The 26,449-nt window shown below is 41.6% G+C and overlaps 1 pseudogene; it reads left to right on the top strand.

Moving 5' to 3' along the window:
- Positions 1–11,466: 11,466 nt before the first annotated feature.
- Positions 11,467–25,701, top strand: LOC137616296 (uncharacterized; annotated as a pseudogene).
- The last annotated feature ends 748 nt before the right edge of the window (positions 25,702–26,449 follow it).

Below are 26,449 nucleotides of genomic sequence, written 5' to 3'. Positions count from 1 at the left end.
TTTCAGGGAGGCTGACTGTAAAGGCTCAAACCTGTCTGACATGAGGAATCTTAGGACCACGTCTAAATTCCACCCAGGAGTAGCCAAACGACGCTCCTTAGAGGTCTCGAAAGACTTAAGGAGGTCTTGCAGATCTTTATTGTTGGAAAGATCTAAGCCTCTATGCCGGAAGACCGAGGCCAACATGCTTCTGTAGCCCTTGATAGTAGGAGCTGAAAGGGATCGTACTTTTCTCAGGTATAATAGAAAATCAGCTATTTGGGCTACAGAGGTACTGGTCGAGGATACGGAAACTGACTTGCACCAGTCTCGGAAGACTTCCCACTTCGATTGGTAGACTCTAATGGTAGACGCTCTCCTTGCTCTAGCAATCGCACTGGCTGCCTCCTTCGAAAAGCCTCTAGCTCTCGAGAGTCTTTCGATAGTCTGAAGGCAGTCAGACGAAGAGCGTGGAGGCTTTGGTGTACCTTCTTTACGTGTGGTTGACGTAGAAGGTCTACTCTTAGAGGAAGACTTCTGGGAACGTCTACTAGCCATCGAAGTACCTCGGTGAACCATTCTCTCGCGGGCCAGAGGGGAGCAACTAACGTCAACCTTGTCCCTTCGTGAGAGGCGAATTTCTGCAGTACCTTGTTGACAATCTTGAATGGTGGGAATGCGTAAAGATCTAGATGTGACCAATCTAGGAGGAAGGCATCTATATGTATTGCTGCTGGGTCCGGGACTGGAGACCAATAGATTGGAAGCCTCTTGGTCAGCGAGGTTGCAAAGAGATCTATGGTGGGTTGACCCCAAGTCGTCCAAAGTCTCTTGCACACATCCTTGTGGAGGGTCCATTCGGTTGGAATTACTTGACCTTTCCGACTGAGACAATCTGCTAGGACGTTCAAGTCGCCCTGGATGAACCTCGTTACTAGGGAGATGCCTCGATCTTTTGACCAGATGAGCAGGTCCCTTGCGATCTCGTACAAAGTCAGTGAGTGGGTACCTCCCTGTTTGGAAATGTACGCCAAGGCCGTGGTGTTGTCAGAGTTGACCTCCACCACCTTGCCTCGAAGGAGATTCTCGAAGCTTATCAAGGCCAGATGAACCGCCAAAAGCTCCTTGCTGTTGATATGCATGCTCCTCTGACTCGAGTTCCACAGACCTGAGCATTCCCGACCGTCCAGCGTCGCGCCCCAGCCCAAGTCCGATGCGTCCGAGGAGAGAACGTGGTTGGGTATCTGAACTGCCAGGGGAAGACCCTCTCGCAGGCTGATATTGTCCTTCCACCAAGTCAGACAAGACTTTATCTTTTCGGAAATCGGGATCGAGACCGCCTCTAGCGTCTTGTCCTTTTTCCAGTGAAAAGCCAGATGGAATTGAAGAGGACGGAGGTGTAGTCTTCCTAGCGAGACAAATTGCTCCAGGGATGACAGCGTCCCTACCAGACTCATCCACAGCCTGACTGAGCAGCGTTCTTTCTTCAGCATCTTCTGGATGGAGAGCAGGGCTTGATCTATTCTGGGGGCCGACGGAAAAGCCCGAAAAACTTGACTGTGAATCTCCATCCCTAAATACAGAATAGTTTGGGATTGGACCAGCTGTGACTTTTCCAAATTGACTAGGAGTCCCAATTCCTTGGTCAGATCTAGAGTCCAATTGAGATCCTTCGGACAGCGATGACTGGAAGAGGCTCTGAGAAGCCAGTCGTCCAAGTACAGGGAGGCTCTGATCTCCGATAGCTCGAAACTGGTACCCCACATTCCTGTAAACAAACCTCAGAAACGGTTGGGAATCCGGGTGTATAGGAATGTGGAAGTATGCCTCCTGAAGGTCGAGAGGGACCATCCAGTCGCCTTCCATAAATGCTGTCAAGACAGCCTGGTAGACTTCATCGTGAAGTTTGTCTTGACAATGAATACATTGAGCGCACTTGCCTCTTACGTACTCCTGCAGTGAACATGGCTGCCAAAACATGGAGCCATCCCTGAGGGACTTGTCCCTGCAGAGAACGTGGCTGTCAGATCATTGGAGCCATCCCTGAAAGCCTTGTTTATGCATGACATAATTGTACAGCAAAACTTCAAAGGCTCAAAAACAGCTGTGAAGTTGACCTGTAAAATCTTGGAGCGTCTCCTGGCCAGGCGCCAGGGAGAGTCTACGAGATTTGAGAAGTCTATCTGGGCAGACGCAGGAACTCCCAAGCCGAGAACTTCTCTCGTGTCATATCAGACTCTCGCTCTATAAGCCAGTTTAAAAGAAGGGAAAGCAAAGGCTGTATCCCCCAAACTCCTCCTGGTGATAAACCAGTCGCCTAGCAAACGTAAAGCTCTCTAGGAGAGCGAGAGAGCACTAGCTTATAAAACAACGGCTTCGAAGTAGCTAGGCCTAGTGTAAGCTCTGACGTTTAGGCGAACGAGGAGCAGCAGTTACAAAAAGATCCGGACAAAGATCCTTAAAAATCAGCATGATTTATTTAAAGTCCATAGAGGGCTAAGCAGCTTTAGGCTCCTCTCCGTCTGACAGAGTCCTCAAGGGAATATCAGTAGGAGGGGGAACAGCAACTTCCTCATCTAAAGGAACCTTGTTCGATAATAGCTGAGTCTCAGGCAAGGGAGAGACCTACCGTGGTGGCAATGCTTTACAAGCAGAGTCCACACGCACTGGTGCATTAGTAGCGGACCAGGACGCAACGTCATGTAACTGCTTGACAGTCTGTGAACTGTCAACAACAACAGGTGCGAGAGACCAGGACGCAACGTCATGTAACTGCTTGACAGTCTGTTAACTGTCAACAACAACAGGTGCGTGAGGACGCACAGCGTCCACTCGAGACTGCTTTGACCGCCTAGACTGAGCAGTCAAAACAACTCTAGAATGCGGAGGTTGACGCACAGCGTCAAAACAAGTCAACTCCGATTGTTAGCGAACGTCCTGAACGTCAACAGGAGCATCAGCAAGTGGCCTAACGTCCAAATGTGGCTGAAAATCCACACGAGACCGCATCGAGTGTGGTTCTATACAACCTGACTGACGTGACTTAGCTACGCCAACGTCAACAGGACGCACAAAGGAACGTTAGGTTGGCTGAAAGCCAGGATCTCGATGAGATAAACGGCTAGGCTCAACGGACTAATCGGCAGAATAGTCTTCCATAAGGGAGGCAAGCTTATTCTGCATGTCTTGCCGTACAACCCATATAGGATCAACGGAAAAGGTTGCGGTAAGAGACGAGGGTAACGTCTGTGACCGCAAAACCTTGCCAACAAAAAGACTCTCGGAGTCTGTGTTACGCTTTTGTTAGGCGGCGAGCAGTTTTCCGATGACTGCATAGGGTCAGAGCTGTCCTAATGGCTACAACCAGGAAGCTGGACCTGTCCTGAAAGGACTGACTTTCGCTTAAGGGCCTCGAAACCTTGTTTCAGGTTTCTTATGCGAAAAGCCTTCGGATGACGAGGAGAAAATTGTCTCTCTCGCCTTATGGTAGGGGAGATCTTGGTAAGATACACCCGAAACCATAGAGGGAACGTCTGTTCACTGATCAAGGCCTCTCGAACCCATAAGCCGTACGACATTACTTCTCCCCTGGGCTTGGGAGCTTGCAAGAGGTCCCGGACTAGGTGAACGACAGGCACGAACAGACGAACCCTCGGTCGCAACACTGTAACACTTTGCGCAATATCACTTTATCACTACGATTTTCTGTTTTGCACTTATTTCACTGAAATCGAAACTTTTACTGATTTCTACCTGAAGCACGCAATTCTACCCTCATCAAAAGGTAGTAATAGCGAAATCAGTCGTATAATGTAAGCACATTAATACCAGCAAAAACAGTAAACATCTTTTAAGATAAAAAATTCAGTGGCTGGGGAAGAGACTAAACACTAGTTCATTCAAAACTACGTTTACAATCTCTCACCGTACATTGCCTGGGGACGAGAATAAAACTAAAAACGTTTTATCCTTTCTCCCCGTACAGAGACTAGGGACGAGAGTAACACGAGAACAACGTTACCCGCTTGAACGGAACGTTTTCTCTCCTCTCTCTCCCTCCGTCTCTATCTCTCTTTCTCTCTTGATTTCGCACCTAAGAGAAGAGCCCAATTACGTTTCGTCAAAAAAACATGTTATTTGACCAAAGGAAAAAACTGAAAGGTTTTTCAATTAAAAAGTTCCTTTAAAATAGAATTTTAAAACATTTAAGCTTTGAAAGAAGAATGAACAAAACGTCAGAATCGATTTACTCTTTCTGCAAAGTGAAACCGTGATACTCTCTCTCTCTATCGTAACGATAGAGCGCAAACTTCGTAGCATAAATAAACTAAACGTTAGTTCATCTTTGAAAACAGTACGAAGACTATTCAAAGAAAATCTTTCATAAAATATCTATTAAAAAATATTCATTTAAAAAGTTTTAAATCATTAGCTCTTTAAAAGCTATTTACGATTGAAAGGGCTCAACGTTGTTTAACTTCGGTTTCCAAGTTAGGACCGCCTACTCTCAACAAATAAACAAATCAACATATAAACAAATCATTAAAATTTATTTTTATGTTTATTATAAATGGAAAGTTAATCGAAGAGGCCTAATAAAGGCAGTGAGATATAAAATATATAGAGGAAAATCTATAATTAATTTATAACGTGATAAGATAATTGCTAAAAGCCTAAACCCACTTCCGTCTAAGGGAAGGGTCGGCCATTTAAAAGTCAAAGAGAGTCCATACTCTCTGTCATCAAAAATTAAATCTATCCAAAAACGAGTTCAAGATTTAAGATGAAAATAAAACACCTGCACTGCGAAAGCTCAAACCAAAATGAAGTACTTCACCAAATATGTTGAGAAAACTCCAGGTTCTACAGCGAGTAAAAGTACGTCTTGTCGACACGTCGACAGAGAAGAAATTGAGTCTTTGTTTACATCGAGAGTGGTATCTGGCCGACAGTTGGCGCTGGTGGGCACACCCGCAACCTGTATAGCGATCGCTGGCGAGTTTTTATTGTATGTGTCTGTCGAGCAACAGAGTTGCAGCTATTATATATTCACCGGCTAAGTTAAATATTTAAAAAGAGGATATGCCATCATTCCATAGGAAATGTATAATTTCGACTAATCCCTGCCTTTCAATATTAAAGGTAAAGGTGTCTGGTTTCAGTTTGTTTCATCAGAATAGATGCTCACTAGAACGTCAGCCCAAAACCCTACTGCGGTACCCAACCACAGCAGTGACCTCCCCAGTAAACAGCTTAAACTCAGGGTCCCAGGTTAGGATCGATCTGCTGCCAAGCGCATCCTAGGCAAACACGTTACCACTGTACTAGCCATATTGGCTAATGTGGTCAATATGACTCTCATTAACTACATATAGACTCTCCACAATAATACCCTGTATAAGATAGATGTGTTATAATGTAGAAGCTTCTCAGTAAATCTATTTAATCAATTAAAATATAAACACAAAGTTCTTGGTATTAACCGGAAAGAAGACTACGTACCCTATGCTATTCAACTCACAAATACATAATTCTCTTATAACATTCCATGTGGAATTTCAGCCCTAAATTTCACTTTTGTTGCCCTTAAATCCAAGTCTCAAATTTTCAGCTTCCATTATCTTATCAAAATAAAATCTGCAACGTGATTTTCCATTTTTTTAAATATAAGAAACAAAAGTTTAACCACAATTCACTAGGGACAGTTGCCTATACAGTACAAAGCCTGTGTAGAGAATAAAATATTCTGATTTAAATCTTCAAAGACAATGGTCAAATTTGAAAATACCACACATCTTGAATGTTTCTATTTTAAAAGAAAAGCTTGAAGGGTATTCCTTATCATTATAGAAAGTCTTAAACATTACTAAATTTTGGTGCATACATACTGTATATAACGATAAACATTGTTTTATCTTGTGACAGTGTGTCTGCTTCTGACTAACCCATTTTTCGCTATTTATGTCGGTGACTAGAATTAAATGTTGGTAGTAGGCTACTTAAAGGCCATGGTACTATTAAGCACTACAGTATAAGAAAATACAATCGAAGTTTTAACAAAAATATTGAGTGAATACTGTACAGTTAAGGGATAAAGGGGATGTTGCTAAGACTTAAGACAGGAGTTCCCAACAAAGGTGAGATCACATTTTGGGGGCAATGAAAAATTGCAGTTGGCTATTAAGCAAAAATAATAAATAAATTTGAATGTTTAACAGTTAAGCATTCAAATTCTTACTGCGCTTGAATATATTATGGCTCATTTGGAAATTACTGTCAAAATAATTTTGCAGCTGGAGAACTGAAGATTTCAGGAGAATCAATCATGAATCCTACAATTTCGATAATATGTCAGACGATGATGAACCGAAAAAAGACCTTATTGATTTGTGGACAAATCGTGCTTTAGAAAGGCATTTTGAAAGCAAAACTTTGGAGGAGTACTGTATTGGTGTTCAGCAGTGAATGTTTCCAGGACTTATGAAAAAGCACTTGGTGTCCTTATACCATTTGTGACGACATACTGTACTTATACGAGTCTGGATTTATTTCTCTTTTGTCAATCACGACAAGATCTAGAAATCGCATGAATCCACAGGCAGACGCACGGATCGATATCACTCACTAAGTACCACATTTTGACAAAAGCATAGCCTATAAACAGGAACAAAAAAAAGTGATTAGATTTAAATTCTACATTCATATATGTTAGCTTTGAGTTTTTTTTAATTGTTTAATTCACACTTATATTTAATGAAAAGCTTAATTTATGTGTACTGTTTGTTTGCAAAAAAGTATGTTATATCAGTCTCCTATTTTTTCTTTCTTTCCAAGTAATTCAAAATAGTAACTTGAAATAAATTTGTTGCCCAAATTTAGTATAAATTGTCTTCTTCATTTTCATAGGAGATATTAATTTTGTGTGTGTGTGTGTGTGTGTGTGTGTGTGTGTGTGTGTGTGTGTGTGTGTGTGTGCGCGTGCAAGATCATATTACAAGTTTTCTACGGTGTGAGGCATAGAAAAGGTTGGGAACCCCTAACTCAAGGCAACCCAGCTTATCAGAACTTTGCTTTGTAAGCTAGGTTAGGTCAGTAAGCATCCTTGTATTTTACTGTATAATCTATGGTGCTCTAGCTTAGGACATTATAGTTCCTTGAATTTTAATGCACAACTTAAAGTTCTATAGGAAAGGTTAAAAAAGGTCCGTGCGGGGCAAAACTAGGTTGGGTAAAGGTTAAAGGTGTCTAGGTGTCTGATTTTAGTTCGTTTCATTGGAATAGATGCTCACCAGAACATCAGCCGGGCATGCCCAACCACCCACTGTGGTGCCCGACCACCGCCGTGGTCTCCCCAGTAGACAGCTTAAACTGTAAAGAGCTGGGATCGATCTGCTGCCATGCAAATGCTAGATGAACACATTACCATTGTAGGCCTACTAGCCAAGAGGCTAGTACAGTGTCCACCACTATACTAGATTTGGTTAGATATGTCAATGAAATTGGCCTGGCCACATTCCCATGCCTCACAGTTTTATTGTAATTGTTGTGGCTACACCTATGATCAATTTATCTTAGGGTAAAATTATAGTTTTGGACATGGGTAACATTTCCTGATAGAAAATAGTTTTTCCTGTATTAAATAAAGTGTTCCCACCAAATATGACCTTTATTTCAGGGGCAAAACGGACAAAGTTGGGAATCAAGGGTTACAGTCGAGGAAAACAGGAAAAAACGTGATTATTTATGACTGAAATAAAGGTAAAAGTCATTGAGATCACACTATTAACTATAAGAAAAAGTTTAATATTCTTCAAGATTTCTAATGATTTTTATTGCAAAGCAGTGGCTTGCTTTGCAAGCAGAAGACTAACATCAGTGCTCCCAAGTTCTGGCAATCGGTACATCATAAACTACGCAGACCAACCCAAAACGGTCATTATTTTGAGGATATTTCTTAAGATTTCTAATGGTTTTTGCCCTGCCATGGCTTGCTTCACTTGCAAAAAAAAAAAAAAAATCATCACTGCTCCTATGTTCTGGCAAGCGGTACATCTTGAGCTGCTCTCGCCATCCCCTTGGGTCATTATTTTGGGAATATTTTTTAAGAATCCTAATGGTTTTTGCTCCGCTGGGGCTCGCTTTGCTTGCAATAGAAATAAAACCTCAGTGCTCCTATGAGCTGCGCTTGACTACCCCATGGGTCATTATTTGGGGGATATTTTTCAAATTTTTCTAAGGGTTTTTGCTCTACCATGACTCCCTTTGCTTACAAAAAAAAAAAAAAAAAAAAAAAAAAAAAAAAAATTACTGCTTCTGGCAAGCGGTACATATTGAGCTGCTCTTGCCTATCACAAGGGTCATTATTTTGGGGATATTTTTCAATGATTTCTAATGGGTATTGCTCTGTCATGGCTCGCTTCGCTTGCAAAAAACAAGAAACATCACTGCTCCTATGTTCTGGGAGGCAGTACATATTGAGCTGCGCTCGCAAACCCCATGGGTCATTATTTCGGGAATATTCTTTAAGAATCCTAATGGTTTTTGCGCTGCCGTGTCTTGCTTCATTTCCAAAAAAACAAATAAATATCACAGCTCCTATGTACTAGCAAGCGGTACATATTGAGTTGCACTTACCAACCCTTATTTCATGGATATATTTTGAAAAATTCTAATGCTTTTTCTTCCCAGATCATAAACCCTAAAATCACCCGCCCTGCAAAAAAAAATCTTACCTTATGCTTATGACGTCAAAGATCATGTTAATTACACCCAGGGTATCACTGTAATCGCCATGGAACTTTGCTACGCCTTTCAAGTATGAATAACTACAGCCAATACACTTTGATACAGGTTTACCCATAAGAGCACAAGCAAATAGTATGACATGTAGAAGACTCTTTAGCTATGGTAAGCAGCTCTTCTAGGAGAAGGACATTCCAAAATCAAACCATTGTTCTCTAGTCTGGGGTAGTGCCATAGCCTTGGTACCCTGGTCTTCCACCGCCTTGGGGTATAGTTCTCTTGCTCACTATTCTATCTTATTTCTCTTTTTTTAAGTTTTCATAGCTTATATATGAAAGATCTATTTCAATGTTACTGTTCTTGAAATATTTTGTCTTAATTATTATTTGATTCTCTTGTAGTTTATTTTATTTCCTTATTTCTTATCCTCACTGCTATTTTCCCTGTTGTAGGTCTTGGGGTTAGAGCATCCTACTTTTCCAACGAGGGTTGTAGCTTAGTCAGTAACAATAAAAAAGGGACTAAAGGGTCCCCACTTATGTTGGGCAGTGACTAAATCGACACAATAAAGAATGGAAACACGACCAAATATGGCAAGTTTCCGTATTTTAGGCTGGGATTGGTAACAAAAAAAGCAGAGTTAAACAGTACGGAATCTTTCAAATAAACTTGTCCAAAGCAGTTGTTTGTTGTATGAAAACAAAATATAATACGGTAATCACGGCAAAATCAACGAAAAATGACTTAAACAGGACGAGCTAACCTGTTCGAACTTGAGAAAATGGGAAATGTATATATACAGTAGAGGGGTAGAATGAGTGAAGACATAAATACTGAATTGATAGGATCAAGTCAAGTCCAAAATAGGTATTATTAGTTTGGAAATAATATGAAATTTTGTAATATGGAAAAAAACAGTGTGAAACAACTGAAACAGGATGAGATAACAAGTTCAAACTTGTGAAAATGAGAATTATATACAATACACATGGGTATTGCATCAGTGAATACATACACACAGAATTAGTAGGGTCAAGTTGAGTAGAATACTTGAATGTGCATGTGAAAAAGGTATCTCGTCTTGTAGAATGCTTGATGTCCCAGGGAGAAAGGTATCTTGTCTTGTAGAATGCTTGAATGTCCCAGGGAGAAAGGTATCTCGTCTCGTATTGGAAGAAGTAAGAAAGGAGAGGGACTACGTAGAAATATTCGAACACAAGCAATACTATTGGTCGATAGAAAGTGAAGGAGAAGTTAATGCGCAAAAGTAAAACTGGTTAATACGCAACAAAGGTATGTACACACGTACGTACAGGAATAAATGCGCAGAAAGCTTAAAATGGTTAGTATGCACCAAGGTATGAACACACAGTAGTACTGTATAGGATGCAGATAATTTTGGTAATTTTTCATGGACTTATTAAGTGGAAGTGGTTAATGCACAAAAGGGTAAAACTAGTTAATACGTAACAAAGGTTTGTACACACATACGTATGGAAACAAATGCACAGAAAGCTTGAATTGGTTAGTATGCACCAAGGTATGTACAAACAAACGAACAGGAGCGAATACGACAGTTTTGCAAAATGTCAACAAACAAATAAAAAATATTACAGTACAGTAGAATAGGATGCCGATGATTTTGGTAATTTTTCCTTGATTTAGTATGCGGCCAAGAAAATAATGTGTACAGAAAAAGAGGTTTGTCTTACCATTATTCATCATTTTCACTACCTATATTCCCCACCCTAAACCACCAGCTCCCACTGGTTGGCCTACGTTGTTGGCAGATATTCTAGGGTATATCTCACTAATTATTTATCAGCCCCAAAAATAAATGTCATTTTCAATGAAAACAAGAGTTTTCCCGTATGATCGAGGTTCTTTAAAACAGAACATTTTACTCTGACCAAAACTATAATACCTGTAAAACTATTAATTGTTACATACTGCACGTATGGGTTCCTGAGAACAACAGAAAGAATGAGAAGCTTACATCAACAATAAAGATAACACTGCATAAAGGGTAGGCCAAGCAATCGAAAAATATGGCTGTGTTATTATATTTATATGGACTTAGGCTTACCGAGAAGAAAAAAGATATACTTTGCCCTCAAAATGGGCTGTAGGCCTACTTAAGAAAAGGCCGCTCACTACGGGTATACTTATGACTTTTTCATAATTGATAGTTGTTGATAGTCAATTCCATTAGCATGATTCATATTTCACAAATACATTTAATAATCCCGTTACTTATAGATTAGACCATGCAAAGTACTACAAATATTGACTGCAACGCTGATCACTTACCTTACCATCTGAAAGTCTCCAAATAAGGTAATTGACACCATAAATTTCTTCAGCAACAGTTGAATATTCTATTTCGAACTTGAATGTATTCTTCCTAACGATTACAAATGTAGTATTGTAATAGTTGCGTTAATTATTGAAAAAAAAAAATCACCACTCGTCTAGAGCAAAGGATAACTAAACTCGGGACAAACAACTAAAGTTACAACGTAAACAAAGTATGAAGCCAGCAAACATTTGTAAAGTAAACAAAGTTCTGAGCATTCTATTAAGCCAGCAAACACTTCCATGGGACTTAAGGTGTTTAAGCTTTTTTTCGCTGTTATACTTTACTCATTTTAAGAGGTTTTTTTTATTGTTAAATCCACATTATCGAAGCAATTAGGAAAAATTTTCAGTTTCTTTTTTAAAGGCTTTATATCTTCAGTATTTTGGGTGCCTACCTAGTGAAAGGACAGTGCATAGCCATAGTCATGTTCCAATTATAAGAATGTCTGTCTAGGAAAATATACGAAATACTAGGTTAGTAAATCAATTGACCTTAAAGTTACTTGAATAAACGTAATAAACTTTAAAGATACTGGAGAAAACGTAATAGTTACACTTGCCCTTTAGCTGCAATTATCCTAGAATAGTCTAAACAATAAATAGTTATCCATATAGATACCCGATTATAGATGCCGCGAGACCTATTGTATATTGGCAATGGTAGGCCTATTATTATTATTATTATTATTATTATTATTATTATTATTAGCCAAGCCACGACCCTAGTTGGAAAAGCAAGATACTTTAAGCCCAAGGGCTCCAACAGGGAAAAATAGCCCAGTGAGGAAAGGAAATAAGGAAATGAATAAACGATTTAAGAAGTAAAGAAAATTAAGAGGAAATAGTCTTAAAATATCCACAACATTAAAACAGATATTTGATATATTAACTATAAAAAAAAACTTATGTCAGCCTGTTCAACATAAAAACATTTGCTGCAAGTTTGAACTTCTGAAGTTTTAACCTACTGATTCAACTACCTGATTAGGAAGATCATTCCACAACTTGGTCACAGCTGGAATTAAACTTCTAGAGTACTGTGTAGTTTTGAGCCCCATGATGGAGAAAGCCTGACCATTAGAATTAACTTCTTGCCTTGTATTACGACCAGGATGGAACTGTCCAGGAAGATCTGAATGTAAAGGATGGTCAGAATCATAAAAAATCTTATGCAACATGCATAATGAACTAACTGAACGACGGTGCCAGAGATTAATATTTAGATCAGGAATAAGAAATTTAATAGACCGTAAATTCCTTTCTAACAAATTAAGATGAGAATCAGCAGCTGAAGACCGGACAGGAGAACAATACTCGAAACAAGGTAAAATGAAAGAATTAAAACACTTCTTTAGAATAGATTGATCACCAAAAATCTAGAAAGATTTTCTCAAAGTGCCAGTTTTTTTTTTCTTTTTTCTTTTTTTTTGTGCAACTGAAGAAGACACAGACCTAATGTGTTTCTCAAAAGTAAATTTGCTGTCGAGAATCACACCTAAAGTTTTAAGTCATACAAATTTAAAGATACATTATCAATGCTGAGATCCGGATGTTGAGGAGCCACTTTCCTTGATCTACTTGTAATCATACTTTGAGTTTTGTTAGGATTCAACCTCATACCTCATAATTTGCACCAGGCACTAATTTTAGTTAAATCTCTATTAAGGGATTCACCAACCCCACATCTACATTCAGGGGATGGAATTGATGTAAAGAGAGTAGCATCATCTGCATATGTAACAAGCTTGTTTTCTAGGCCAAACCACTTGCCATGTGTATATAGTATGAAAAGTAATGGGCCAAGAACACTGGGCCTACCCTGAGGAACACCAGATATCACATTCCTATACTCACTATGGTGCCCATCAACAACAACTCTTTGAGATCTATTACTTAAAAAATCAATAATAATGCTAAGAAACGAACCATCCACTCCCAACTATTTGAGTTTGAAAACAAGGGCCTCATGATTAACACAGTCAAAGGCAGCACTAAAATCAAGGCCAATCATACGAACTTCCTGAGCACGATCAAGGGATTTCTGTACAGCATTGGAGATTGTAAGAAGGGCATCTCATGCAACAAGGCCTTTACGAAAACCAAATTGCAAACTAGGGAACGGATAGTTACCCTTCAGCAAACTGATTAAGACGTTTTGACAAAAAACGTTCAAAAGCTTTAGATAATATGGAAGTTATGAAAATTGGGTGGTAATCAGTTTGACTTGAGATACCACAAACACCTTTTTTGGGCTCAAGCCATGACGTCCTGATGGAAGATTCCTTCGGTAGCTTCCTTGGGTATATTAAACTACAAGGATATTCCCAGAGAATTAAACCACAGGTTATCACAGAATTCTAACTTCTGGTGCGAGTATCCTAAAGGTTTCCCTTTAAGACATCGTATATCAACAGGGGACATATGTATTAACACGCCACATAGCTATCTGCACCCCATATAGAGTTAACACTTCGATATGGAAAGGTGGAGAATAACTGGGGAGCCGTTCCACAGTTACACTCATCTGTGGCTACTTTTGGTACTCGAAACGTAAACAAACGGGCGCCATTGCTAAATGACGTCACGTCCGTCCTCATCCTTCTGCTTGTAGCAACCTTGCTCTAGACGGATTTCCCCTTGTGCAATTTTCATCGACTTGCATCGCCGTTATGTCTTTACCTTCAGCCTCGCCTTCTTCTGGAAAGTTGAGTACCAGGTCCCAGTATTGTTTAAATAAGCTCTAGCCGTAAAGTAACTTCTACTTTTCGTAATATTTTGTGTTTTGTGGCGGAGCTGTGCTGCTACCGGACACGCCATTTTATGGCGGAGCTGTTCTCTTGCATGCCTTATTTAGCTAGCCTGAACAGTCTTTTCCGGCCTCTTAACTAATTGATATTGTTAGTTATTTAGTCTTCATAGCTAGGAACTTCACATATCGTGTTTTAACGCTCTATTACTCGGTCGTCGCTCGACCCCATACTAGATCGCTAGCTTAGCCCCTAGGCTAGATAATCTAGCACTTGTGTTCATGCATGATATATTCCAGTGATCCTAGGTTAAGTTATGAAGATAGTGGCATTATTTATCATACTGTTAACTGTGATGTAAGTGTTTTTGCCTTCAGGGACTATATAGGGGACCAGTTTGATTGCGTTCCTTTCTAACCTAACCTAATTGTAGGAACCCCTATATGCTCCCTACATCCCCTGCCTACGGGCATTCCCTCTGTGTGGCCATACTTCCCCTTCTATATAGGGGAATCTTGCCCACAATCAGAGTATTATCGCTTTCTCTGTCTGCCCTAAGGGAATGATCCCCCCTTAGGGTTGCGACCGAGAAAGAGGAACGGCTCTGCCCTTCCTCGGTTGCTTATGGTTGGGTTACTCATCCCTCCCTGCAACTTGCGATGTGTCTTTCAGCCTACCTAGCCTGGGAATTAACACTCCTTATCTAGGTTAGGCTTTGGGGGGGGGGGCGCTAGTTCTGTACTTTTATAGTTTGAGACGGTACTCTTGCACCGTTCTCATTCTGGTTTCCTACCCTAGGCTAGGGAGCGTTCTCCCTTTCCTTTGGTGGCCGTTCTTGTACAGAGCCTCCTCTATGAAAGACCCCTCTTCTTCTCCCTCCCCACCTATCCCTTTGGTGTAGGCTAGCCTATACATAGGCTTGCCTATACACATCTGTCCCTAGTCCTACAACTCCTCCCTTGGGTGGAGTGGTAGGGCTATCTTGCTCTCCTGCTGAGCAGGCCGCTCTGGTACACATACCCTTCATAGCGTCCTATGGGGGTAGCCACTGGCAGCGATTTGTCCAGCAGGGGGTTCCCCCTCTTGAGTGTACTCTAACCCTCCCTTGGGTTACCCTGGCACCCGGCCGGCTGCCGGCCCCTTGCCATTGGATGCTAGGTGTATCTACTCCTATCATGTGTACACTCTCTCTGGAGGACTGCCGGAAGGGTATGTGGTCTTACTCCTCCAGTCCCTCCTTATCTGTCTCTCCATCTATCCTGGTGCCGGCCCCTTGCCGCCTCTACTGCCGGCGATACCGCCCTACACTTTGGTGACTCTCTTTCATAAGATACCCTCCCTCCTCTAAGTCGTCAGCCTTCCGTGTGCCGGGGGCTGCCGCCTTCCGTCGGCATACAACCGATGATCCACCCCTCCCTTACCTAGTTTCAGTTGCCCGACCTTCGGGCCGGCCTCCGGCGTGCCGGCGGTCTGGGTATACTACCATATACTTAATTATCTTATGAACTGATCACCAAGCCGTCAGCCTTCGGCTGCCGGAGCCGCCGCCTCCCGCCAGCGTCCCGCCGCTGTGCCGGCAGTCGCCAAGTTGGTATTATGCTTAGATACTCAATGTGTCTGTCTTGATGCCTTACACCCTGCTGGAGCGGCCTCCGGCGTGCCGTCGGCCTACCGGCGCCCTCCGGAAGCGCCAAGGGACATGCACCCCTTCTCTTACCTGTCGACAACATGCCGACAGTCCTACACTGCAGCCTGATGGCTTAGCCACTTCTATATATAGGTATTGTCTTACCATCCTAATTGGTGTCTGGGCTGTCTTCTTGCACATTACAATTTTTCAGCATACTCTGTGTGTCTTAGCACGGCCGGTTGCCGGAACCTAGATCTATACGGGGTCTCCTATTACCCTTTTACCCCAAGGAACTGAGTGGTCTCAGTCCCTGATACACCTCGTAGGCAATCTCTGCTAGAAACTTAGCTTCTACCCACCACGGTGATCCACGTGGATTTCCGTTTTGTGTCCCTCGGTCACAAATGAAATTGCCTAATGATAAGGTTACGGTAATCGACTGGGCGGGATTCACAAGTATGTGTCTATCTACTTCCTTTCCCGCTCCTATTCTCAAACATTACAATAATTATGAATTATTTAATGTTAGATAAAATTTTGATTACTTAAAATTTAATCTTAGAGTAATGTAAGTCATTCTTATGCCTTCCATATACTCATGATCTCTTTCTTTTACAGGAGGAGTATATGAAGTGTGAAAGTAACTTCTGTGGAGTGAAACGCCCAGACTTCTTCGGGCACAAGGCGTGTCGGACCCACGCCCCCTGCGCCGCCAAGAAAGGCGACCTGAAATTCTGGGACCCGCAGCACTGTACAGTCTGCAAGAGTCGTCTGGTCGAAGCGTTCGACGATCCTCCTTCAGCGGAGGCAAGGGACAACGCTCGGGAGAAGCTGCGCAAGTGGGTGCGTAGCTTCCAGAAGAACGCCACCGGACCGTATCTCGCCACCGAAGATTTGAGGGCCTTGCTATTTCCAAAGGCATCAAAAGATTCAGTGGTCCCCAGTGATAAGATTCCCACCATCCAGATAGTGGTGGAACCTGATATTGTCATGGCCCAGTCCATGCATGAGTGCCGTCTAGATTCCGACAACGCAGAACGTATGTCGGAAGTTTCGGAAACAACGGAGAGGAACCTCATGGGCGAGGAGCTCGACTATGAGGAAGATTAGGTGGAATACCTTGATTCGGAGCATGAGGTCGCTCCCACTCCTACCCCTGCACCAACTCCTACGCCGACCGAGGAATCCCTTCCTTCGACGTCTGCCACCCCGGATCCTCTCCCATCAGGCACTCAGGAGGTCTTCAAGATGCTTGAAGCCCTCATGGATAAGAAACTTCGCGAGACCCACGAGCTATTCAGGTCTAACCTAGGAAGTCTTAAGCAACCGAAACGGATTTCGGTTAAGGACCTCCCTGCTTGCTCGGATACTAACCCATGGAGGTATGCCGAGCACATGCCGATCACCACGGGCAAGATCTTCATCAGTGAGAAGGTCGGCTCAATCGCGTTGGAAGAAGTGGAGTCCTTCCCGAATTTTGAGGCTTATCCGGACTGTTACGTCCGGCTCAGGTTTGAACCCGCCTCTAAAGAAGAGACCGAACCGAAAGAGGTAATTGTGTTCGATCTCTCGAAGGCCCAGGCTATGCTAGCCAACACGGTGAAGAGTAGGGGCTTCACCAATTCCAAGATGCCGGCGCTTAGCAAAAAGCACCCAACCTTTGTCGCACCGAACAATGCGACCTTTCCTTTTATTGAAAAGGCCTTCATTGCGGTATTGAAAGCAGTGGAAGAAGGGAAACCTTGCCCTGTACTGGAGGAGTGCAGGCCCTTCTCCCTGACTACTCCCCCTGATGATAGACACTGGAAAGACATCCAGTCAACATTCACAGTGGGGAAGTTAGAGCCTGACGTTGCCGGTCGTCAGTTTAATGAGGACCTCCCGAAACTCAACGATCACCTCCTTCGTAGGGAACAAGATACGAAGGAGAGGCTTGCCGCATTAATGTCCCTCCAGGTACAGCTTGAAGTCATGGCCGGAGACACTAGGATTCCGGACTTCTACATGGTCCTAGCCAAAACGCATTTGGCGACTGTAATGAAGGACCTGTACAGCTTCACTAGGGCTCGCAGAGCCTGTCGTGAATTCGTGTTCGCGAACGCTACGGTGAAACACGAACCCCGGAGGCTGATTTCCTCCAATATCTGGGGTAAATACCTCTTTCCATCCTCCTTAGTGAAAGAGATCGCTGATAACGCCGCCACGGAGAACAGGAACCTTCTCCATAAGTGGGGCATGTCGAAGAAAAGGAAATCCTCTCAGGACGATGGCCCTCAACCTAAGAGGAAACCTCAGAAGCCCAAACCCCAGCAACGTCAACAGAGACGGCAGTTTCCGGGTTCCGCTACTCCCCAAGTGGCAGCTCAGCCACAACAGACCTTTCAGCTGGTCACCCAACCGATGGTCTCGCAGTCACCGGTCTTCACCCCTGCATTTCAGCAGCACACCACTACCTTTCATCCCAAAGGTAGAGGCTCAAACAGAGGTTCAGGCAGAGATGCGTCTCGCCGCCCCTCCAGAGGCAGAGGAGGAAGGGGAGCCAGCGGCCGAGGTAGCAAACCCGCGAGAAGCCAGAAGCAATGAAGTTCTTCCGGTGGGAGGAAGACTCCGCCAATTCCAGGATCGTTGGACCTTCGATCCCTGGGCACACAGCATCGTCAAGAAGGGACTAGGCTGGAGCTGGACACAACAACCCCCAGCCTTCCAGCAATTCTTCCAACAGTCAACCCCCCTCCTGGAAGAGTACGTCCTAGAACTCTTGAACAAGAAGGTGATAAGGAGGGTAAAGTCAACCAGGTTCCAAGGGAGACTATTTTGCGTCCCCAAGAAGGACTCCGACAAACTCAGAGTCATTCTAAACTTATCCCCCCTCAACAAATTCATTGCGAACAACAAGTTCAAGATGCTGACTCTTCAACAAATAAGGACCCTCCTGCCTCAAGGGTCTTACACGGTCTCCATAGACCTGGCGGATGCCTACTGGCACGTTCCAATGAACCATCACGCTTCCTCCTACCTAGGATTTCGACTCCAAAGGAAAAGTTACGCCTTCAGGGCCATGCCCTTCGGGCTCAACGTGGCCCCATGGATCTTCACCAAGCTGGCAGACGCCATCGTTCAACAGCTCCGCCTTCAGGGCGTCCAAGTGATGGCTTACCTAGACGACTGGGTGGTCTGGGCGACATCGCGCGAAGATTGTGTACGATCCTGCAACAAAGTCACCCAGTTCCTAGAACACCTGGGATTCAAGATAAACACCGAGAAATCTCGCCTCTCTGCAGCTCAGAAGTTCCAATGGTTGGGATTCCATTGGGATCTTCAGTCACACTGCTTTTCCATCCCGCAGAAGAAAAGGAAGGAAATAGCAGGGTCTGTCAAAAAACTGCTGAAATCCAAACGGATCTCAAGACGACAGCAGGAACAAGTTCTAGGCTCTCTACAGTTCGCCTCTGTGACAAACCCAGTGCTTCGCGCACAGCTAAAGGATGCCGCGGGCGTCTGGAGACGTTCTGCATCCATCGGCTCCCAAACAGACTTCGGTTACTCTTAAAGCCGTGGCCGGAAGCAAAGGCCCTAAAAAGGTCCATTCCTCTTCAACACCCACCTCCATCACTCAACATCCACACGGACGCTTCGCTGGAGGGTTGGAGAGGTCACTCCCACCAACGACAGGTTCAAGGAACATGGTCTCCCCTATTCAAGACGTTTCACATCAACATCTTGAAGGCCATGGCGGTCCTTCTCACCCTGAAGAAACTCTCTCCGCCTCCCTCTATCGTCAGGGCTCGAGATCGCCCCAGATAAATCAGGTACTTCTTCCAATCTTCTGTCTGGCAGAAAAGAAGAAATGGCACCTGTCTGCAGTTCACCTACAAGGATTCTGCAACATGACGGCGGACGCTTTATCATGGACAAACCCAATAGAGTCGGAATGGTCTCTAGACGCAAGATCATTCTCCTTCATCTCTCGCCAAGTCCCGGAACTTCAGATCGATCTCTTCGTAACGAGCGACAACAATCAACTTCCTCGTTATGTGGCCCTGTACGAGGACGCCAAAGCAGAAGCAGTGGACGCCATATCACTGGATTGGAACAGATGGTCCAGGATATACCTGTTCCCTCCCCCCAACCTTCTGCTGAAAGTCCTTTCCAAGCTGGGAACCTTCAAAGGGACAGCAGCCCTAGTGGCTCCCAAGTGGCCCCGGAGCAATTGGTACCCCCTGGTCCTGGAGCTGCAGCCCACGCTGATCCCTCTCCCGGGCCCAGTTCTCTCCCAGCAAGTACAGAAGTTGACTGTCTTCGCTTCATCATCGAAAATCAAGGACCTTCATCTCATGATTTTCTCTCCCTAGCCGCGAAGAAAAGGTTTGGGATCTCGAAGAAAAGTCTAGACTTCCTCGAGGAATACAAGACCGAATCCACAAGACGGCAATACGAATCATCTTGGAGAAAATGGGTCTCATTCGTCAAGGCAAAAAATCCTACGGAAATCACCATTGATTTTTGCATGTCCTTCTCTATTCACCTTCATGGACAGGGCTTGGCAGCCAACACGATTTCTACTTGCAAATCGGCCTTGACTAGACCACTGTTGTATGCCTTCCAGACTGATCTGTCCAGCGACATCTTCAATAAACTGCCGAAAGCATGCGCTCGTCTACGCCCAGCACCCCCACCGAAACCGATCTCCTGGTCTTTGGACAAGGTGCTCCATTTCGCCTCCAACTTGGATAATGATTCATGCCCTCTCAAGGATCTGACTTAGAAAGTTATATTTCTTTTTGCTCTTGCTTCAGGAGCCCGAGTCAGCGAAATAGTGGCATTATCAAGAGAAGAGGGTCATATTCTGTTTACTGACTCAGGAGACCTTGCCCTCTTCCCGGATCCGACGTTTCTCGCCAAAAACGAATTACCCACCAAAAGATGGGGCCCTTGGAGAATATGCCCCCTGAAAGAAGATGCCTCTCTATGCCCAGTAGAGAGCCTCAAGGTCTATCTTCGCAGAACTTCGGACTTTGGTGGAGGCCAACTCTTCAAAGGAGAAACATCGGGCAGCGACCTGTCACTGAAACAACTAAGAGCGAAAATCACCTACTTCATTCGCAGAGCGGATCCTGACAGTACACCCGCCGGTCACGATCCTAGAAAAGTTGCATCGTCTCTGAATTTCTTTCAGAGTATGGATTTCGAAAGCCTTTAGAGTTTCACAGGCTGGAAATCCTCGCGTGTTTTCTTCAAACATTATGCGAAACAAGTGCACGAAGTCAAACATTTTGTGGTAGCCGCAGGTAGTGTTATGAAACCTGCACCTAACTCTGCATAGAACAGTGAGTTACTTGGGACTCTAACTCTTCGGGTGCCTATGTTGACCCTCGAGTGATACGTAGTGATGTCGAAAACACTTAGTGCTTTTCATATAACTGTTCTTATCCCAGGTGAAATGTCATAGTCGTCACACGAGTGCCGCATGCCTAGAGCATGATGTGTTTTACTTTTAAAGACTGACATTCCTCGAGAACGAGTGCCTACTAATAAATTTGAAATTCTCTTTCAGATTCAAGAGCAAGTCTTTCATTACTATGTACAATATAATTTGTTGTAAATTAACTTTACATATATTGCAATTCATTAATATGCTCTGCAATTGTGAAATAAAATTTTTATTTTATTACTTGTGCGTCTCAGTCCGCTCCTACTTATACTATGAAATACACGTCTGTCATAGTTTTATTATCCCCTTCCTCTTATGGTTGATGAAGATACTAAGGTTTCAACCCTTATTATATATTCACCTGTGCAATGTAATATTCCTACACGAATACTTACTTTCTTCATACCTTAGAGACCAGACAATTCTCCCTTAACATACAGTGCCTAACCACCACTTGTCTGCCCTTGAGAATGTTCCTATATGAATGCCAACCATTCAGTCTTGTCTCCAAGTTCTTCAGGTTCTTCTAGCAAGGTGAGTAGCCCTTCGATAACCACTTTGATCTCGGCATGGCCCGTGGGAACTTCACTGCCAGGGGGGCAGGAAGGTCTCTTCCCTACGGTTCTTCTATTAAGATTACTATGCTACCCTGTTCAAAGCCCTCGGCACTTACTCAAATAGGGGAAAATCTACCACGATACATTGATTCTCTGGTATTCTTCCATCAGGACGCCATGGCTTGAGCCCAAAAAACGGATTTTGAGCGAAGCGAAAAATCTATTTTTGGGTGAGATAGCCATGGCGTCCTGATGGACCCTCCCTGCTAGTTCGTCCAGTTTTTTTAGGTCCCACCCTGCTCTGCTGTATCATGGCGATCGGCAAGCAACTGGCTTCAGGATGAGGACGGACGTGACGTCATTTAGCAATGGCGCCAGTTTGTTTACGTCTCGAGTACCAAAAGTAGCCACGAACGAGATTAGCTGTGGAACGGCTCCCCAGCTATTCTCCGCCCCTACACACCGAAGTGTTAACTCTGTTTGGGGTGTAGATAGCTATGTGGCGCGTTAATACATGCGTCCCCTGTTGATATACGATGTCTTAAAGGGAAACCTTTAGGATACTCGCTCCAGAAGTTATAATTCTGTGATAACCTGTGGTTAAATTCTCTGGGAATATTTAGTAGTGATATACCCAAGGAAGCTACCAATAAGGAACCTTCCATCAGGACGCCATGGCTATCTCACCCAAAAATAGATTTTTCGCTTCGCTCAAAATCCGTTATATATGAATATATATATATATATATATATATATATATATATGTATATATATATATATATATATATATATATATATATATATATATATATATACATACATACAGTATATATATATACAGTATACATATATATATATATATATATATATATATATATATATATGCATATATATACATACATACAGTATATATATATATATATATATATATATATATATATATATATATATATATATATATTTATTTATATATTTATATATATATTTATATATACATACATATATATATATATATATATATATATATATATATATATATATACTTATATATACATACATATGCCTACATATATATATATATATATATATATATATATATATATATATATATATATATATATATATATATATATATATAATCATGTACAGTATGTGTATGCACATGTTAATTCCTTAATTGTTTATGAAGTTGTTCTTGATAGAGATAAAATAGAAAAAGTTATCTCGTTGATTATTTTCTATGATATGACATAGCTACTATATCATTCTGTTTTTACTTTTATTTCTAACATTGTTTTTCAATGCACTGGTATATTGCAAATTATTTAATACACTTAATTCATACAATTGCTCTAGGCTAAAGTTCAAACATGCCATACTCAAAGTAAGCTTCATAAATTATAGATTTATAAATAATTATATTTGTTCTGTCTGGTTTTCAGCTGCTGACTATCATCTTAATTTGTTGGATAAACAATTGTGGTCTATTAGATTTCTCATTCCTGATCTTGATATCAATTTCTGGCACCACCAGTCAATAAGTTATTTATGCATGTTGAATAAGATTTTTTTTTATATACATAATTCCGACCATCCTTTGCATTTAAATCTACTAAGACTTACTTTACCACCTTGTATGCAGTACTAGGCATACAGTTAATTCTAACAGTCATAAGGGTTAAGAATAGGCCTACACAGTTTTCTATAAGTTTTATTCTAGCTGTGACTAGATTGTGGAATGATCTTCCTAATCAGGATGTTTAATCGGTGGAACCTCAGAAGTTCAAACTTGCGGCGAATATTTTAATATTGAGCATGCTGACATAAGTCTCTCTTCTTAGCCTATATGACAAAACAGATTTTGAAGCAAAGCGAAAAATTTATTTTTGGGTGAGATAGCCATGTTGTCCTGATGGAGTAGCTAAATATCCCTTAGAAAGCTGCCTAAAGGAACCTTCCATCAGGACGACATGGCTGAGCCCAAAAATTTATTTTGACATCCCATAACATGTAAACTAATTATGAAACTCTTCTTTTGCAGGTGCTATGAACTACCCCTCGACAACGCAGGCGCTTTTTGCGCTGATTGTCATGATCATTGTTCTGCTCTTCATCTTGGTTTACTGTTGCTGGGGAACGTTCTCCTGTGCTCGACATGAAGAATCCTCGAACAATGCAGAGGAGGGTGCAGCAGTTGTTCGTGAAATACAAGGACCGGGAGGAAGAGGCCATCGAATGGTTATCGTTCCTTTCAGCAATATGATATATGTGGGAGATCCAGAATCTCGTCGTATCTATGAAATTCCCGTTGAGCAAGATAAGCCTCCAGCTTATACTGATGTATTTGATAATTTACCTCCACCTCCTTACTCAACAAGAAATCAAGGCAGTGACACTTCTTCCAATAGCAATTCCAATAATGTGTCAAATGCAAGAGTATCACTTCCTGATCTCCCACCATCTTATGATGATTGCTTCTCTTCAACTGTGGACAATAAATGGCCAGAAGTTCTGGAAACCCTTCTGTCTGAGCAAGCAAAGAAAGAATTAGAACAGCATTCAAGTAATATTCAATCTGAACGTTCATTTATAACACAATTACCTGCTTTACGAGTACCTTCTACCATGATGATGCAAAATGATATACTCACGGCCACACAAGCAAGAAGGTCGTTTACAGAAAGTGTTCCCATATCTCCAGAGGTTAGTGCCAACCAACTTATAGAACCAGAAAGATCACCATCACAAGACAACAGCAACCCGACTACGGAAAATGAACAAACCAATCCTTCAACAGAGACAAACTGAGTGCAATCAGAATCTGCACGAAGAAGGAAATCCACCAGTTACAATCTCACCAAATGAAAACCAGATGGAGACCACACAGGAAGAGTTAGCATTTAGTGCTACTGATGAGGAACTCATACCTTCGCCATCAACATTAACCACCTCCAATTCATCAACTGAAAATCAAGAGACTAACGTCACTGAAACACAAAGCAAAAATTCACATTCCACGCAAGACTATTCCAAAGTTTAGCTTGCTTCAAAAATTAAGCATAACACCTTATGTAGAAAGTTAGGTATGTTTGAGAATTTGTTATTATATAATGATTTATCTTTTTCTCTAAATAACGCTTTGAGTATCTCATTTCCCATTTGCTGTTGCATGGGTAACTGTCTATAAGACCTTTTAAAAATGCTATATTCTTCGAAATGTAGTCTAAATGTCTCTTTTTGTATAAATCTTCTATTTCCCTTTGTTTTCATGTATAGATTTAATTGATGCTCCTATACTAATAGGAAAATACTCCATGAAGTGTTTTTTCCTTCTCAAATAAAGTCCACTTTAGACTTAAGGATAATCTTAGATCTGAGAAAAATCTTAGCTTTTCCTTCAATTGAAATTATGACTGAGTTTTGCAGAAATTATTGGAGTGCAATGTCAGTATATTGCTACATTAATGCCATACATAAAACTTGAATAATTTCATCTTTGCACATGAGTTGAAAATACTACAACCTTCTAGAAATGCTTTTAAGTACAGTTACCTTGAACTACAAAAAAGTAATATGCTAATACCTTTAGGTTAGCAGTTTTACAAGAGATCATAAGTACAGTAACTATAAACAACTACTATGCCCATAATGTACATACTGTACTGTACATTTTGAGGAGTGAAATAGATAAAATTCTAAGATGTAAAACAGATGCTTTTGGTTTTTACTATAGTTCTATGATCATTGTGGGTGCTTTTTAACCACAAAATTTTGCTACTGAACTCTCTTTTACACCAATTTGTATCTAAGGCCCTGAATAACTATCATCCTCACATGTGAATCAATGCCTTGAAAGCCTGTTTATGAGGTTCATACACTCATTTATCAAAGCTAAATTGATTGACTAATAATTTGAGGGATTTCTATAACAGATACCAAGCAAATATTTGACATTGCAGTCACCAATAAATTGCAATAGAGCAAACAGTTAAGATGTCTATGTATGAGTGAAGCATAACAATCAAACAGTGTTGATAAATAATGTGTGTTCTAAAACAGTAATATACTGCTGTTCTGTACAGTTGATATTTTATATTTAATATATTGTTTTCCATGTATTGTATAACTGTTAAGTGTTGAAGTTTTTCTTTGTATGTATATATTTTCAAAGTATGTTACTTAAGTTTATGTTATATGTATGTCAAATTTATTCATCCCTTTGGTCTTAGATTTAATAGATATAAATCAGAATGCAGCCATATACTGTAGAAAAGTGTCTATTAGGCCATTTCATTGGCTGAATGTTCACAGTTCTAAATTAGATATAACTGTTGTTAATAAAAAAAAGTTTACCTTATATATAATAGCTGATCGAGGGACATTCATGAGGGTAAATGCACCTACATATATCGACAACAATTACCGGTTATTGTTTTCTTTAAGCTTGGCAGTATTTCTATCACTAAGAATAATCAGAGAATCTTTAGGAATGAAGAGAAGTTTTGGATAAATGAAAGAAATGATACAGTATAGATTAGCCCTCATCTAAGCGGACCACGGGCTCTTGCGTTGGCAGCCTGTAAGTGAAACAGACCATATTATAATGTGAAAGAAAAGCGATAGCAGGAACACAGAAAATGGACAAGATGACGATGAGGATAATGCAGCATGACGACTGAGGCTGGAGTCAGAAGCGCCGCAAAGCAGACAACTCCTTCCCAAACCCGTTCTTTCGTTGGTCCTGTATAAATTACTTTTTTCTTAAAAGAGGTCCTACCAGGACGACGTTCCATCGAGGAGTTGGAAAAATTAACAAATCTGTTCACTTCATCACATGGATGAGCAATATCTACCTGATAAGCATGAATGCTATCACCAAAAGAAATGTTTTCGAAAATGAGAAAATGATGGATTCTAAACATTTTTGCAGCACTCTTTAGAACAGGAAGTTAACCTGTTCCCATTTTTATATACTCTACAAATGTATGCATAATATACATTATA

Source organism: Palaemon carinicauda, chromosome 22 (assembly GCF_036898095.1).
Source record: "Palaemon carinicauda isolate YSFRI2023 chromosome 22, ASM3689809v2, whole genome shotgun sequence".
NCBI classification, from domain to species: Eukaryota; Metazoa; Arthropoda; class Malacostraca; order Decapoda; family Palaemonidae; genus Palaemon; species Palaemon carinicauda.
This window is presented reverse-complemented; position numbering and strand designations above follow the sequence as displayed.